Source organism: Hippoglossus hippoglossus, chromosome 11, assembly GCF_009819705.1.
Source record: "Hippoglossus hippoglossus isolate fHipHip1 chromosome 11, fHipHip1.pri, whole genome shotgun sequence".
NCBI lineage: Eukaryota > Metazoa > Chordata > Actinopteri > Pleuronectiformes > Pleuronectidae > Hippoglossus > Hippoglossus hippoglossus.
Window position 1 is genome coordinate 5,030,308 of NC_047161.1, and position 17,538 is coordinate 5,047,845.

At 43.2% G+C, this 17,538-nt stretch overlaps 1 protein-coding gene across 1 annotated transcript in view; it reads left to right on the forward strand.

Moving 5' to 3' along the window:
- Window positions 1–17,538, forward strand: part of LOC117770083 (double-strand-break repair protein rad21 homolog A-like) — a 951,093-nt gene that overhangs the window by 564,525 nt on the left and 369,030 nt on the right. The window lies entirely within an intron of this gene.

The window sequence follows — 17,538 nt, forward strand, 5'->3', positions numbered from 1 at the left end:
AAAAGGCTGTTACACTTTTTTCCACTTGAAAAATGACAAATACAAAACAACATTTAGATTAAACTCTGTCTTTAACTTGCACAGCTACATTTCTTGCAATCTCCGTGAAGTCTGTCACATTAATGCCAGGTTTTTGAACAAGTGAGAAACGTGTTTATGTTTCACTTTGTGCCTGACGACCGGGGCAGCAGCTTGAAAACTCAAGCGTGTGGAAGTTTTTATTCACTTTCAGTTGAATAGACGAGGAAAAGTTTAAAGACGGGAAAAGAAGCTTGTTTCCTCGTGCACGGCAGCACATCACGTTGAAGGAACTTTGAAACACATACATATATTATCTCAAGGTACAAGAGTCGCAGAGTGTCGGAGGCAGAAGAGGTGCAGCGACACAGAACCTTCTTCTTCTGGTGACATCCCCCTTCACCCACCTTTTATACTCCCTGGAAATGTAAAGCTTATCTGGTTTCCCTCAGCTTACTGCACTGCACCGCTCCACGAATTGAATTCCCATTGATTCTGCACCTCCTGTGACACGGCCAGGGCTAATACGAATTTCAGGAAATCTATGTGTTGAGATATGAGGCGGGGGAACGTTTGCATTGGGGCCACTTTCTCATTTGGAATTCATTGGAAACGTTAACTCGTCTCGTCAGCACCTCTCCATCCCTCCAGTGTTTGGCATGTCAATATAAATATTAGATTTAATTTCATACTTCTTACTCGGCCTGAGATTAGATTATCAGTCTTTCTGGTGGATCGCGGGGAGGAATGACATCATATTCAGCAATATTTTGTGGCTTTTATATCCAGTAACACATAAACAATGAGTTTCTGTCTGTAATCCACTTGTGTATAGAAAGTCTCCGGCTCTTCTGACGAAAAAGGGATGTTAGCTCAGTGGTTAATTTCTCAGTCGTACAGTTAGTTCTGCATTACGTCGTGTTAACGTCTTTCAGCGTGTGTGGCTTCACATTAAGAAAGAGCACATTCAAACGCCGCGGCACAGGTGCACCGCCGGTATTAGAAACTCTGTCAGTTCATGGGAATATGTTTTATAGAACTGGAAGAGGGACAATAACAACCACTGCAGTGCTAGAATGGGAATAAACAGCACCACATACCAATGGGATAAACACACTTGTACCTAAATTATAACGTACTCAGACCTGTCTGCTTTCCCTCTCGCTGTCAGCTTTGCTCTCTCAGCTGTGTTAGACAGTAAGTGGGATGTTTTTCTTCCAGCGCCGCCGGTTACCTTGGCAACCCAGCAGAAAGCAAACGCGCTCGGAGGCTGTGCAAACTGAGGCGTGGGCCGAGTCGGGTCTTTTTCAAGCCGCGGGGTTCCATCACCGAGCCAGCCAGGCCAACCACACGTCGGGGAAACACGGGCACCAGCCAACACATCTGAACAGTAAGAGCTTTCAAACAGAGGCTGCTGCTGCTGCTGCTGCTCAGGGGCTCGGGCCGACTGTCAGGGAGGACGTTAATGGGAGGTTTATCTCAGGAGAACCCAGCTGACTACACACTGTGATGATCCTTACACCGCCACGGCTTAAAAACTTAAACTGTGAAAACAGATCAAAACTGCAACGTCAGTCATCACTTTTCGAGTATACGCCCATTTAAAGGAAGTGGGAAGTGTACGTTTGAAGCCCAGGTTGTGTTGTAGCTACACAAACATAACAAGAGAGAGATAATGTGGTGAACGCGGTAGATTGATGACTTTGTTTTGCATTTAGTTCTTAAAAAATGGGTCATTTCACAGGTCTTAAAAAATATAACAAGATCAGTGTTACCGATTTTATATATTCCATCTCATGTCATCTCAAACCAATTAATATCTCTGGGGTTTCCAACTTTCATATGGGACTCAACCCCCGGTCCATCAGGGTTTCTGCAGCTAACATGATTAAGACCTAAATGTATTTAAGACCTAATACTTTAACATAATTAGGACTTTTCAAGGCCTAAAACTCAGATTGATGAATTTAAGACTTTAATTTTCTAAAATAACTAGATTGCAGTTTACTCGAGACTCGTATTTCCAACTCCAGATAAAAACACATTTGGAGCTCAGAAACAGTTCCTGCCATTACAAATGAATCTACCTCTATGTGATGAGCCAATGCAGTCCCTTGTTAGATGACAGGCACCTGTGTTTCTTCGCCGATGGACCATATTCTCTAGAAGTCGGCGCCACACTCATATTCTCTCTAAATGTAACTTTCTTGAAAACATTGAAGGTCTAAGGAACAGAGCAATAAGCTTTATTAGACTTTGGCTACACAGGTAATACTAGATGCTGAATCGTGTCTGGCATGAAAACTATTTGATCAATTTGCCGTATAATGAGAAGACTAGTACTTTATAATCACTCTTATTGCTTCTGAAACACTGAGCTGATTCCCTTGGCACAGAGGGATGAGATGACACCACCGTGTTTACTGAGTCAACCAAAGTCTGTGAAATCTTTAATCACATCGCCAAACTTTAAACACAGATTTCCTTTCAGGTTCATATTCGTGCGAAACGCAGCTGATCAGCGGCTCGGCGTGAAATCTAAACCAGCTTTAATTTCCAATTCCCTGATCCGTCTCTGTCCCAGAAATCGGGTTTTCATCCTAATTGGCTGCCGCTCTTCAGCAATCCCCTGACGATGCACGTTCACCATGGCGACGAGGACGTTCTCCACCTGTCGCTCCCGTTAATGATAAATGCATCTGTTTTTCTTTTCTCCTCTGACGCCTTCATTTCATTTCGCGACGATGCTAATTTCATTTCATCACCCTCAGTGTCATTCGGGAAGACATCTGAGACCCACGTTTTTTTTCTTGAGCATCACTTTGCTCCCTCCCACCCTCCGCTGCCTTGCCACTCTCTTCCTCCCATCCCAAATGGGATGCCAGCACTCATTCATTTTTAACAGGAGCAGAGGGACACGCTCGTTGTAAGTTCTGCTGCGACTGTGTGTGTATGTGCGTACTCAGGTGCAGGAGTGCCGCTCATACTTGTTTGTAAAGAAGAAGAAAGAAAGGCGGATGAAAAGGGGCCAAGGCGAGGAGTAGTATCGTCTCAGCTGAATGCAGCCGATTTTAGACCTACTCACGGTTTTCTTTTGTTGGCAGTGTAACCTCGCTGCTCCCCATATGCTGCATGTGAGAACCTGTGGGCATGTTTACACCTAAACGCCGAGTGTTGAATGGGCGTCTCATGACATCCACGCACCGTGTTCCTGGGTCAGGTCAACGTGACCTCGCCACGATGAATGAACGTGCGCCGAAAAAACATACTTGAGTTTGTGTCCTTGTAAGGTCGCCTCGCCTTATTTCATCGTTTCCTGAATCCCCATTGAAAGAACATCGCTATGTACTGGAAGTGGAGAGAAGAGGTGGAGTTGTTAGTGAGGAAAAACCTGTCTCCCCCCCCCCCCGTCTCACAGAGAAGTGACCCGCAGATGTGCCAAAAACACAGTCTTTATTCTGCTTTCAGTGTCATCTCTCCCCACAGGAACTCGTCGAGCTCAGCTGCATTTTGGGAACTGCAGCCCAGAGTGGTTATGTGAAAATCTCAGGATGGCAGTTGAGGTTTTTTCTTCCAGCTGAGTGTGGGAAATGTGAAGTCTTGTGTTTGTGAAGTGAGGACACAGGAAACTGCGAGAAAGGCTTTTTTTTTTTTTAGATGAAATGGGGAAAAAGAAAACATAGGAGTATTTACTGTAGTTTGTACTTTAAAAAACAAAAACCACGCACTCTGTTATTAGCCCCCACAAGATCATATGGTGAAAAAAAACTAGAGATGTAAATTGGTGTGGAATTCTAAATCGTGTGCTTGGATGAATAAACAGGGTTCATGTTTTGTTGGAGGGTTAGGGTTTCCACAATATGCACATATGGCATTTGGAATAATAAGGCAGTATAATATAGTATTACTTCACCAATAACTGGTGTCATTATATATAATAATGTCCTGTGCGTATGTTAGCAACCGTACAATGTTTTGCCTCAATCTAACTGTCTGTACTTTATTCTCACACAAGTCAACCATCACCAATTACACAGGACTCGCGCATTTCAAGTGATGTAACTGTCACCGTCCACATACGTCCGTGCCACTAGAGGGCAGTGCAGAGTTTCTTCAAAAAGCTTGATCTATTGGCTACACTGCCCCCTCCCATGACTTCCTGTGGTGCTGCTCTGCTTTGTCCGTTTCGTCCATATCCGTTAGCTTTTACAAGACGTGCATGCATACGGACAAAATGAACGCAAAGTACGCACAGGAGGCTCCGGTCGGATCCAATGTATCTGAGCATAAATGAGCCGTGATTCTGACTTCAAAGTATATCATGATATATAAACAGTTCATTGTGTCGGGGCTTGAAAGAAATAACATTTTCTTGGATAGGGAACAAGGAGTCAGTGGGGTGAAGTCAGGAGAAAGCTTTCCATCCACCTTCGTGTGTGGTCCTCCGGCACAGCTTTAAGTATTTTTGCCTTTAGGCGTGGTGAGACGACGTCAGCGGCTTTCAGACGTTCATTGAAGTCTGCACATGTTGCAGAGGAGCTGTGTGTGGGAACGCAAATGCCCCGAGTCAGTTTCTCCAGAGGTTTTCTGGAGCTTTTCCCGCCAGCACCCTGGTCAAACGTCCGGAAAATGAGCGAGTGAGACATTCCTGTTGTTGTGAATGCGTCTGACCCGGACAATCTCCTGCTGCGTTCTTCATATTTAAAAAGGCAAACTTGAAACATGTCAGAAAATGTTTGGGCTGGAGTTCATGTCTTTATAATTCAGACAATGTCAGACAATTTCTTATGTATAGATACTTTCAACATTTAAACCTTTCCATTATACTAAAAACAGTTTCTTGTAAATATTGAAATTTTGTTGCTATTGCGCTTTTGTACATCCTCACATGTTGTTCTCTCTGAGGTTTCTACGTATTATTTTTTTGTTTTTTTTTGGGGGGGGGGGGGGGGGGGGGGGGGGAGTTTTTCCTTACTCTTGTTGAGAGTTAAGGACAGAGGATGTCACACCTGAGAGAGAAGTCTTTTTTTATTGCACATCAATGCACATGTTTTGTTAGTCTGTAAAATCAGTTCTGTTATTCTAGTAAAGACTTCCGCATTAATTTTCATAGAACGTTAATCCCCATATAATAAACAGTGTTAGATATTTGATGTGATTTATCTAAGGAGAGTAAACTTTAACTTTTTGCCATTAAAGGTGGTGGTCAGCTGGCGTCACAGGGACCACGTCCATTACATCAGAGCCATTTATTCTGGCAGACAATTCATTAGACAGCAGAAAGCAATCAGACTGTGCATCTGTAATTACCAGTCATCGCTCCGATTGCCTTCATACCGTTAATACCGCACTAATATCTGGGCCTTGTATCCCCATTATGCACTGCTTAATTAAAAATGCAAATTAAGGTCCCTCTAATTACACATTAACTGACATGGAACTAGCCGAAGCATTGTGTGTGTGTGTGTGTGTGTGTGTGTGTGTGTGTGTGTGTGTGTGTGTGTCTGTGTCTGTGTGTGTGTGTGTGTCTGTGTGTGTGTGTCGGCTGTTATAGAAAGGTGAGGAATCTAACTAATGGTTTGAGTGGTGAGTTGTGAGGTTTTATAAGAAATTTAATTGCGATGAAGAACAATTAACGAAACTTTGTTGATGTCAGTCAAACTTTAAAGGGGGGAAATTAAATCCCTGCGCTGAGTCTCTCAGGCGCTGCGGCTGACACATCAAGTGCTCAGGATTCTGTGGAGGCAGTCGATCCACTGTTATACGCCCTGAGGGAAATTTCCTGAAACAGTCCGTCAGAAATGGCCTGAAGTGCAGCCCTCAGCAGCGAGCTAGTTATTGGAAGTGATTTCTACAAATGTCATAACCCTGGTGTGTTGCTAGATGAACTCAAAAGACAGAATTCTTAGCAAATTTACCATATGAGCAGCTGAATCTTCTTCGAATAGCCAGCTCCATGTTAAACTACCAAGTTTCTCTGTTTGTATTTGTTTGTTAAAGGTGCTACATCTACGTTTTTACCACTGCTATATAACTAATATTAGCAATAGCAGCTATTTAGTTTTGCATCAAACTTCCTTCTTTAATTCGCAAAAAGCTGTGTCCCCAGTGGTGGAAAGTTAGTTCAGCTGGCTCTCAGACTGCATATAGAAATGGACGACATGTCGGCTCCCAAACAGTGAAGACAAAGTGTCTGGATCGCCCCCTGGTGGCTGCCTGTAGTATTTGACACAAACCCTACCTCATCCGTATCAGTGGATGGGATATAGGCCAAACTAAAACATCGAAAATACACATCAAATGAGTTTTTCTCAAAGTTTCTTTTATTTTAGGTAGTTCCTATGCACAGTAATGTATGTTTAAGTTTTCTTATTTTATCAGTATGTATGGTTGAAATTCATTGATTCCTCGCTACCACAGTTCCAGTAACTACATTTTGCTGTAGAGTAATTTATGAAGGAAAGTAATGAGTATTAATGAAGTTTTCCTTGTAACACTATAGAGGGCATACAATCCGCCACATCAAAATATGATCAAAGGTCTGTAGCTGAAAGGCAAAAGAAAAAGTCTGTCAGAGGTTGAAGATGTGAAATGTGACAAAAAGCCAAATAGACACAAACTCTGCAGATGTAGCGATACGCAGAGAACTGGAATCTAAAACATGCTCTCCGTCTTCTGCTCATTTATATGGAAATGATTTGAGAGGAAGTCGAGGCTTGTGGGAGCTCATCACACCCGACACAGCTCGTCGTAGTAGGAGACGACCGCGCTGCCAAATTGACATCATCTTTGTTTATCCTGGCTAAATATTACTTTTAGGAAATAAAATAGGACGGACTAAAGAACTGTGTCAGCGAAAAAAATAGGAAACGAGGGAGGAGAAGTAATGGAAGGAGACAAGAGGAAAGGAGAATTAGGACGGAGGTTTTTTACATAAAACATAGGAAAATGAATAAGGAACACGTGGGAGTTCATCTTGAGGTAACAATTGATTTGGAGACGGACAAGTGGAACCTTCAACTCACCCCACAGCTAAACTTCACCACCTCTCCTGTAAATCAAACATGACAGGCTGAGCAGCCGTCGCTGGAAAAATAAATGACGCACGGAAGGAAAATAGAAAAAGTAAAATGTTAAAAAGAGGAGGACGTGTGTCTCTCTACTGGCAAGAAAACGACCTTTAGAGACTGACGCTTCACTCGGAGATGACTGAAACCAAAGAGACAAAAGAGAAGAAGGGGTAGTTCACGCTTTCATATGAGTGTTGATCTCTCATTGTCAGAACTCGACTCAGCTGGACGACCTCCAGCTCACACGGGCCTGTGGGCTGCAGCGCTCGGCTGTAGATGCGTAGGCATAGTTTCCTCTTTCTCATGGAAACAACAGGGCTTTGGTCGACCATGGGAATTTCCTTGGACTACAAACATTCCCCCATTTAACCTACACTGTGAGCAAGATGGATTTCATTTACTGAGAAAATCAAACCCTTTCATTGGTATTTGAGGAATTTCATTCTCTCCGCCATGCGCGCTTGGCCTCCCTTGTCTTGTTATTGTTCGGCAGACTGTGCCTGTGCGGTTACGATATATCGTGGCTGTTCTGCGTCGTTTCTTTTCAGGTTTTCAGATCCACACTGTGTCAAATGTGCTCGCTTCTCATTCCACTGCTGTCTTTAAAGCCAAGTGGGAGAAGAATGTTCCTCTTTGTATTTCAAACACTCATTCATTGAACCCTGATTCGTCTCTTATCTTGTGTTATAGGCAGTGTGGGGCCCTGTCACCTCAGCAGGCATCATAACACAATAATGAAGCTGAACCTTTGTTGTACTGTATAAGAGGCACACACTTCAGGAACCACACCAGACTGAGCAGACAATCTGATGACGAGGACACAAGCTGACAGGGCGACAACATGGAAATAAAAGCAGCTCCCTCAGACAAATTGTTGACTTATTACAGTGTCACATATGAACAGATAGTGAAAACCTCCCTGCTGATATCAAACACAGCTTCTTCAGTCCGTTGAACTGGTTTGAACTCATCAAATTATTTTAATTAAGGGAACCACACTCGGCTCTGCTCTGAACTGAACTCGGGGTAATGTCAATTAAAGTCAACTCGCATTTGGCTCTGCTGTCTTTTTAAATGAGCGAATTGTACTGAAACAGATTGAAATGCATTACAGTTGCTGCATTGCAGTGATGTGCTGGACCTCATTTACCTGCTGAACAGAATAGACTGTGAGGTGAAGAGACATCAGAGTCTTATCTCCGCAGAGAGTCTGGTTCAGACTGTATATGAAGATGTACTTACCTCTCTGCCATTTTGTGCTTTTGATGTTATTTGGAGTCTTCGCAGTACCGTGGCGTGGAGCTGCAGTATCAAAATCCGCCAAACAAACAATCACTGTGATTAGAACTACCTAATATATATTTAATATGTACTTTTACTTTTTAGTTTGGTCGATGTCCCGTCCACTAACATGGAGGAGGCAGGGTTTATGACCTATACTGTAGCCAGCCTCCAGGGGGTGCTCAAGTTGATTGGGCTTCACTTTTGGAAGCATAGACTTTATATGAAGTTGGACAAAGCATCTCCAACTCCTCCTGTTGAATTAAAATTAAACTAAAATATCCCGGATACTCGTACTTTTGACATTATTTGGCGCCAGAGTCTGCAGCCGGCCACCAGGGGGCACTCAAGCTTAGGTTATTGTACAATTGTAAGACTGAAATAAACTAATACAATTTATAAAATGGAGTCTAAACTGTTCCCCAGTAACCTTGAAGAAACCCACCTTCTCGTCCAAGTACCAGCTTTGATCTCTGCAGGTTGAGACCTCTGGATGGCGTCAGCCCTGTGCCAGTGTGTGTCTGTGACGGTGGGGAAACCTCAGTCTCTCATGTGGCCGTCTCCACCTCATTCACAGTCTGTTTTGACGCAAGATGGCGCGAGGGCACAAGGGGCGCTTAGTGCTTACTGCCTGGAAGTTCGTACCTGGCATTGGCATCCGTTTAAAGCCCGGGGAACGCCGTTCTCCGAGCTAAATCCACTTGGCTGCAAATGGACTCAAATATTTGAGCAGTGCTCGATGCCACTGGCAGAACATCACAGGATCCGAAGTCCAAAACTAAAAAAATTTGGGGTAAAGCAGGAGGGTGGAGAAGTGGGGAATGTGCGTAACAAATGTTTATATACGCAGGTCTCTTCAGTCTCCATCAGATGGGCTTGATAACGTTTTGGGTTGATTGTATCTCTCTCTACTGAAGCTGCAGTTTTTGATTGATAGGTCATTTTGGCAGTTTTTACCATATTCAAACCATCTGCCAGGCAATGCAGAATTGTGTTGGGTGAGAAGATCTGCCTGAGGTCTAGCTGCTGCTCTGACCTATATGCATGTGGCACACTGGGCCCAGGTGTGCATCATTCTCCCTAAACGCCCACAGTGAACCAAGCAGACACGTCCTCACAAGAGTGGAAACCATTTTTAACATTTTCTAACTTTCAACCACTTTTTTAGCTACTGCTCTAGTTACCCATATTCTTTTTCTCTATGAAATGAAATGCTGCATTTGAAAAATAGCAGCTTTACAATTTCTCCGACCTCCAGCAACAACTCCAAAAAGCATATATCAAATTCCCTGCTGTCCCCTTTCCTGAGCTGGCCGTGAATGCTTTATATCTCCTAGTGAAATATTAAGCCCATAGGGTGAGCGTATACGCTGAAGCACCTATTCAGATATCAAGTTTCAGTTTGTCATTTATAGAACTCATAACAGAGGAGACCAAGGCCTCCACAAAGTAGCGTGTAACATTAGACCGCTGTGTTCCTTTCTCCTGTAAAACAGTAAAACAGCTCAGTATATTCACAGTCACACCACCGGAGGCTGAGTCTGTGTTCGTTCTCTCACCCATTGTGTTGCAAAAACAGGTAAATAAAAAGGCAAACGCACAGTCTTTTCACCCAATCACCTTCCACCCTCGGGAACATCAGACACACGAGGAAAAGCTTTTTATATGCAGATGCTTATTTTCTGCGATTATTCTGCATTTTTTCAAAAATGAATGCAAACTAAAAGATAACATCTGATAGACTCCATGTGGCACTTTGGATTAAATAGCAGACTTTTAAGCTGACTGTTATATGTCCTTGTGTGTGCGTGTGTTATTATGAAGAGTGTGTGTGTATGGACCGAGATGTATGGCATGTTTTTATGTAGAATACTCTACTGCCATCTAGTGGTTTTATGGGGAATTGATAAAATCCCCACACAGATTTATACTCAGACTTACACTGACATTAAAACAAATTCTGTCCCCACATCTCCCCCTTCGTTCACAAATGCTCTGCTTTGCGTCCACCGACCCACCAGGGGACATTTTAGGACATTTCAGAGGACACAGGGAGGCTAGACAACCACACCACCTCTCTGTGGTGCAGCCCCCCCCCCCCCCCCCCCCCCCCCCCACGTGGCTCTGGGACATAAACAGATCCAACCTCTCCCTGGGGGCCAAAGTGAAAAACAGTTTCCCTCAATTCTGCAGAGACATGAAGGGGAAACGGGCACTGTCTGTGTGTGTGTGTGTGTGTGTGTGTGTGTGTGTGTGTGTGTGTGTGTGTGTGTGTGTGTGTGTGTGTGCCTGGTACTGCTAAAACTTACCAGATAATTCGTTATCGGACTGTGATGATCTTCCGTCTCATTCAAAAGCCCGTTAGTGTTGACCTTGGATTAATTATGTCCCTCAGTTCAAAACTCAAAGAAACTGAAAACCTTGAAACATCACATTCTCTTAAATCAAAGAACAAACCAATGAAACCATTAAAAATATATATATTATTTTAAAAGTGTGTGTAACAGTTCTTCTCAACATCTTGAAAGGTTATTTGGTGATTTTTATAAAACTATTGAATTTGGCGATTGGGTTAAACTACGTAAGAGATGGTGAACACTAATAGTTTTTTGGTACCGGCTACATTTACAGTGTAATTCAGGTTAAGTCAAAATTTGCACATTAACAATAGTTCAAATGATGAATTAAAAAAATAATTATGACCAAAATAATTATCAAGGTGGTTTTATATCAACTTTAAAGGTTGTTGTGTTGCTATCTTTATTTTTTGGGCCTGCATCTTTAATTGACTCCTTCTCACTAACAACTATTTAACATAGAAAAAAATAGGTGATACCACAATTAATAACTGGTGTTGAGTGTTTATTATAAGTATTAAACCATGTGGGATTTGGAATATGTATAAAAATGGCTACAATTCTATCAGAGGTGGAAGTGAACCCCCTGAAATTTAAGTGTTTAAAACTCAAAGTCATATTTTTCATTTCAAATCCAGTGAACTGAACTTATGTGTTGGTGTGTAAGTGGAGAGGATTCTCATGAAGCAGCAGTAAATCCCTCAATAATGCAGCCACTTCCTCCAATAAACAACACGAGGAGATGAACTGTGTCCGGACACTTCCTGTCCCTGTGGTGAGGCTGAAGATGACCTTGAATTCAACATGTAAAAGTTCACACACACACACACACACACACACACACACACACACACACACACACACACACACACACACACACAGAGAGGTATATCTCATGCGCTACAGCCTATGGACGCATCTGGGCACAAGGATTGAAACATTAATCCTTCAGCGATGAACAAATTTCCCATCACACCAACTCACAATACTACATGCATACACACACACTTCCTACACACGTGCACAATAAAAAAGTTGATCCCTGTAGTAGTCGCACACTCTGCAGCACAACCTCCTACTGGCTGCTGAGTGATGGGCCGTCTTCTAGACAGTGTGTCTGGGACTTTACTACACAAGCTATGACACAGTTCAGAGCCATGTGTGTGTGTCTGTGTGTGTGTGTTTGAGTGTGTGGTCATAAACCCACCTTCTCACTCACACACAGAGCCAGGTCAACCGTTATACTGCCCTTACTGAACTTCACTGAGCTGAAAAATGGATTTTGTTGTCCATTTACTTATGTCACTTTGACAAGATTCACGGAGGGACGCTGGGGGTGTGTTTGTTGAAAAAGCAAACTAGACTCGTGTCGTGTGTAGAGAAATAGTTCACAGTGATTCCAAAGCTTTTATTTACTCCGTTACTCCGTTCTGTCCAACAGGTGGCGCTCATGCTTCACTGTGCCTGAAGTGCTTTATGATAATTCTGCAGACTGATGAAGTGGAGGCTGTGGACACAGCAGGTTTCACTTTCCTCTGATGCCTTTAATGCTGTTTGATAATTGTAAAAGAAAACACTTGACTTCAGTTTTCAGCAATTTGTCACAACAATGTAGATAAAATGGAAAAACGCAGATTAAACCAGCAACGATTTCATTAAGATTTTTTAAATATAATACATGTGTTTTTGGGGTTTATACTCACAACTTCATTCAGGGTTTCAAACTCGTTCTTAAAGTTTCTTAGAGCACCCATAGAGTTTGATGTTTTACCTTCTACATACAATCCAGTAAAAGGCAAAATCATGTTGATATATCCTGTGTCTCAATTCTGGGGCTAGATCTTTAAGATGCTGTATAAGAATTGAAGCACGACTATAGGCCGTTCAATTTCGAAGGCTCCTTCAAAAGTATTTTAATCTTGGAGCAACAAAGGGTTCAATGGGAGGATCCTTCTCGGGGAAAACCTCTCCCAGGAGTGATTGCGGTTCGGTGACTAACTGTTTTTCAAAGAGATAATGGCGGCGGCAAAGGACAAGACCAACATTTTCCGATGCCTGTACTTTTAAATGTTAGTATCAGGCTTCAACTCAACGGAACAGCTTACGATGCACATGTTGAAAAACCCAAGGGATATTAAAACTCTCATACTTTTGACACAAATCATGGGAATCCTCTGCTGACCAGACCGTCTCATCCCGGTTTGATCCACGCTTCCCACAGAGGCTTCCTTACGACCCCGGAATTGTGACGCAGCTACAGTGTCAAACTTCTGCTCATAACCTAAAAGAAGAACGTCCCCAACAAATGCTAAATGTCCCCCCTGTGTCAGCCCATCACCGACTTCCTGTCCTCTTCCCCAGCTCAGACAAATCAATAAATCTCTCTTCCTCGTCTCTGAGTGTCGCTTTGACACTGACACTATTCCTGCTGCAACAATTTACAACTCGAGAAAAACAGATAAGACGTGCAGATGGATGATTTACTGACTTGACGGCTTTTACAGGCTCGTGTAGCTGAAGAATGACGATCACCCAGTCCCGGCAATAACTGAGAGATATCGGCTTTACTTTTTGACAGAGATCCTTCCCAAAGTTTATTCAGCCGTGCTCCTCCTGTCTCTTTGTGTAGATAATATAGGTCCAATAAATACCTTCCGTCCCCCTGTCTTTTTGTCCCAGTCCCACCCTGTGGCCGTGGTACCAGACCCTTCATGACCCATCGGCTCAGAGGGTTTGCTGGATTATAACTGGAATTACATACACTCCTTTGATCTGTGCCACACAGCACTCAGACGCTGTTCACCACAGATTAGATTCCCCTCCGATTTGCATGATGCTTCCTTGAGTCACTTGCAGAGCAGACTGTGAATCAGGGGTAAAGTAGGAGTCAGAATGAGGGACAGTCCTGGCATCGTTTAGACAAGCAGACACAGCTCATGTTGAAAGTGATGAATTTCCCTGTAACGTCCCCTGGACTTTGTGTTGCGGTTATTTTACTTTCTAGTTACACATTTACCACATTTCTTTCTGCAGCTGTGCACAGTTATTGAATTGTAAGTAAAAAATGAAACATTCATAGAAATACATTTGTGTCCATTTCAACTAGTTATTGACAGTAATAATAATACTGATAAGATTTTTTATTTGTGTAGCACCTTTCATTCAAGAAATGCAGCTCAAAGTGCTTTACATACAAGATAAGATATGTTTATAAAAATAAAAACATATTTAAATGTAATTCATGTAACAGAACATATTTTAAGTAACAAAGGAACATCTACTTATATCTAGGATCTAGTTAAAGGCTGAAGTAAAGAGAAATGATTTAAGTTTTCTTCTAAAGACTGAATTAGCTTCTCTGATATTTAGCGTGAGTCTGTTCCTCAACTTTGAAGCAGTAGTTTACAGAGGCTGCATCTCTGATTTTCTTTCTGCTGTCGTTGGGAACCTCTTATAGACTTTCTGCAGATGATCTCAGTGTTCTAGAGGGAACATGGTTAACTACAGAGTCAGCAAATATCTGTATTTCCTAAAATGTTAAAGTAAATAACAATTGTTAGAGATTTTCACCACTGAAGTGAAGCTACCTTTTGTCAGAATATCACTGAACTCTTTGAGATCAAACTCATGTGTCTCTTTCCTCTCTGACTTAGAGCGAGGAGGATATTAAAGGAGTTTGTCTCAGATCAGGCGGCTCTGTGCCGGAGGATCTTCCAACCGAACCAGACTTAATCTCTGTCCACTCTATGGCCCCGAGTACTACACTGCTATCAGTTGTCTGGTCTGTTTCCTAAGCTTCTCCATCACACACACACACACACAGACACACACACACACACACGCACAGACGCCCCTGTGACCTCCTCTCAGTCGCGTGCCTGCAAACTGATGGATTGGAGGTTGTGGGCACAGCAGGCTTCAGTTACCTCTGACGTTCACGCTGTGTGGTGCCTACATCCAGGCGCGCACACACACACACACACACACACACACACACACACACACACACACACACACACACAGCAGTGGAGATAAAGTAAGATAACTTGTCCCTGGAACCATTACATCACTTGAAACAGAAAAATCCTCTTTCCTCTGTTTCTCTAATTCATAAATCAGTAAACTGTGGAGGGAGGGAACAGTGTTTCTACCCAGGATCGGCTTCACTATAGCTGACGTACCATAGATGGTAGTGTCTTCCACAATGTCTGCTATGTATGTGATGTCTTTTTGATTATTCTATTGTTTCCCCCTGTTTCCAGCTGTAATGCTAAGCTAAGCTACCTGGCTGCCAGTAGTAATACATGCCTGTGACACTGGTCTCAATCCTCCACGGCCATAAATTCTCCTTTTTCACTATTTGTCTTCAGAACTTTTATCAATAAGTAAATATCTGCAGTTTCAGTTCCATCTACCACCCACATGGGTTGATTTTCCATTCCCTTCTAATGGATTCATCAGCCGTGTGTGTTTAACTTGCACACTCGATCTCTGGAGGTCAGGCTGGTGAGCTTCACTGGTATTTTTGGATGCTGTGTTTTACGGCTGTTATGTTTCCATCGGTGGTGACAGATGCGGACTCGGTGATTGAATGAGCGTGAAACCCTGGGTTGCTGTCAAACGCACTCAGACGCACAACACAATGGTCACTGGGAATTTGACGTGAGTGTTAAAACACTGCAGGATGCCAGAGTTTCCACTGGTTCACACTCATCAGAGTCGCTCTAACACGGCGTCTGGTTTCAGCCTCAGACCCTCGTCGGCTCCGTGAGGGGACAAACAACCCTCCAATCAGCCTCTTGAAGTAATTGGCACTGACAATCAATGCTTATTAAGAGCAGACATCTTTTCTGTCCTCACACATACTTTACATCGCACATCACAAATCAGTACCGGCTGATTATGAGCTGTTGCATTGCAGCTCAAATCATGGTCAGCGTTATTCTCATTCCTTCCCCAGAGGAGGATGCAGACGACAGAGATGTTAGTTCCGGTTCTTATCAGGACTCTGGGGACGGTTTGTTCTGCAGGTGGTGTCATGTAGCCGCTGGCCACACGATGTCGAGTGGTGTCGGAGCTCCTGTAAAAACGCACCACAGATCCCAGTATCTGCCTTCAGCGTTCCTGTCACAGGGCTGAAAGTGAAGTTTAAAGCTGAATGTGATGGGATGATATTTACTTCAGAGGGGGGGGGGGGAACTGTGTGCTGCGCTGGGGCGTGTGTGTCTGTGTGTTAGTGTGTATCCATAACAATATGTGTTTCTATCTATTTTTGTCCTGTCAAAAAAATCGAACTAAAACCAAAATAAAACAAAATAAATGTTCTTGGATTCTTTTGCTGTTTTATGTTTGGCTCAGTTCAAGAATGCAGGACTAGAAGTAGTACGTTTAACAAGTGTTATTCCGTCTGCTCAGACAGAACAAGAGGCAAACTTCACGAGACACAAAGTCAATGTAAAGACTCGCGGAAGCCAAAATAAATTCTAATCTGTCTGTGACTGACGGAACAGAAGCTGAGACGCAGCTGCTTAAATTTATAGATTCTTCAATTCATATATGTCGGAGCTTTACTGAGTTTATGTTCACTGCTGCACAGACGATTGCACAAGTCAAACATGCTGATGGACAATGTCATCAAGAGGTGAACTCAATGTGATGAATAGATAGAACAGGATCTATAGAGAGAGAGAGAAAATTAGTTTATTCATTCTTGGACGATCCTCCCATCAATTATCGCAACAGATCTGGAGGCTCACACATTTCAAAAGAGTCCTCAGACGAGAATGAAATCCTTCGCTGATCACTGCAGTTGCAAGATATTACCTGTGCGACGAATTCCACGTATTCCTCGGTACCAACTACTGTATGTGTTCATCGTGCGTTGGCTTGAATCCAGTTTCGAGGGGGCAAATGAGGGTGAAATCGCTGCCGATGCTGAAACAAGGGATTAGAAAGATTTATGTTTTGATCAAAGCAGAATTTTTCAGTCTGATACGAGGCTGAAAAGAATGATCCTGTTGAATATTGTGACGTCTCAAGAGGCCGTGGAAGTGACGCCCTGCGACAGCTTTGAATTACAGAAACGATTACTTTCAGCTCTATCACTGCAGGCCATCTTGTTCTGAGGACATCCAGCTCTAATGAAATCGTAATTTGGAGCAAATAGTGCGAGAGTCACAATAATAATATTTGTAAAAAATGAAGCCAGAAGTTTAAAAAGGGCTGACAAATCACCTACAAGATCTGAGATAGCACCCTTTTCCCTCTTCTCCCTCGAAATGTCTGGAACTCATTTCTGTCCGTTGTCAGATAAGGACACGAGTCGCACTTTTTTTCATGACGCTCTGCAGAACGCGGGGTTTGAGCCGGTCGCACAAAGAGCCCATTCACCTACCCCGGGGCAGAAATATCCTTTTCAACGCAGATGCCATCTCTCGAACCACGTAAGGGACACTCGGGAGAGACGTGGCGGTAATAAGCTCGGAAACTGTCTGGCAGCTCGAAGCCAGACATAGCTCAGGTATGTGTGGTGAAGGGAAGAGGGAACAAAACACAACACCGGAGTGAAATGAAGCAGCTCCCTCCCATAAACCGCTAAATTGAGGTCAGATTTATTAAGGGCCACTCGAGGGAACGCGTCGGTTTACAGATTAATCACGTTTACTCGCAGTCTAACGTGCGCAGGCACACGGAGTCGATGGGCCGCTCGGTAATTACAGTGGAAATCTTGTTGCTAAACCTCTTTTCATCGATCACACCGACGCAGGCTGAGCTCATTGGCACGTGTTCAGCGAATCCCGTCGCATTAGCGA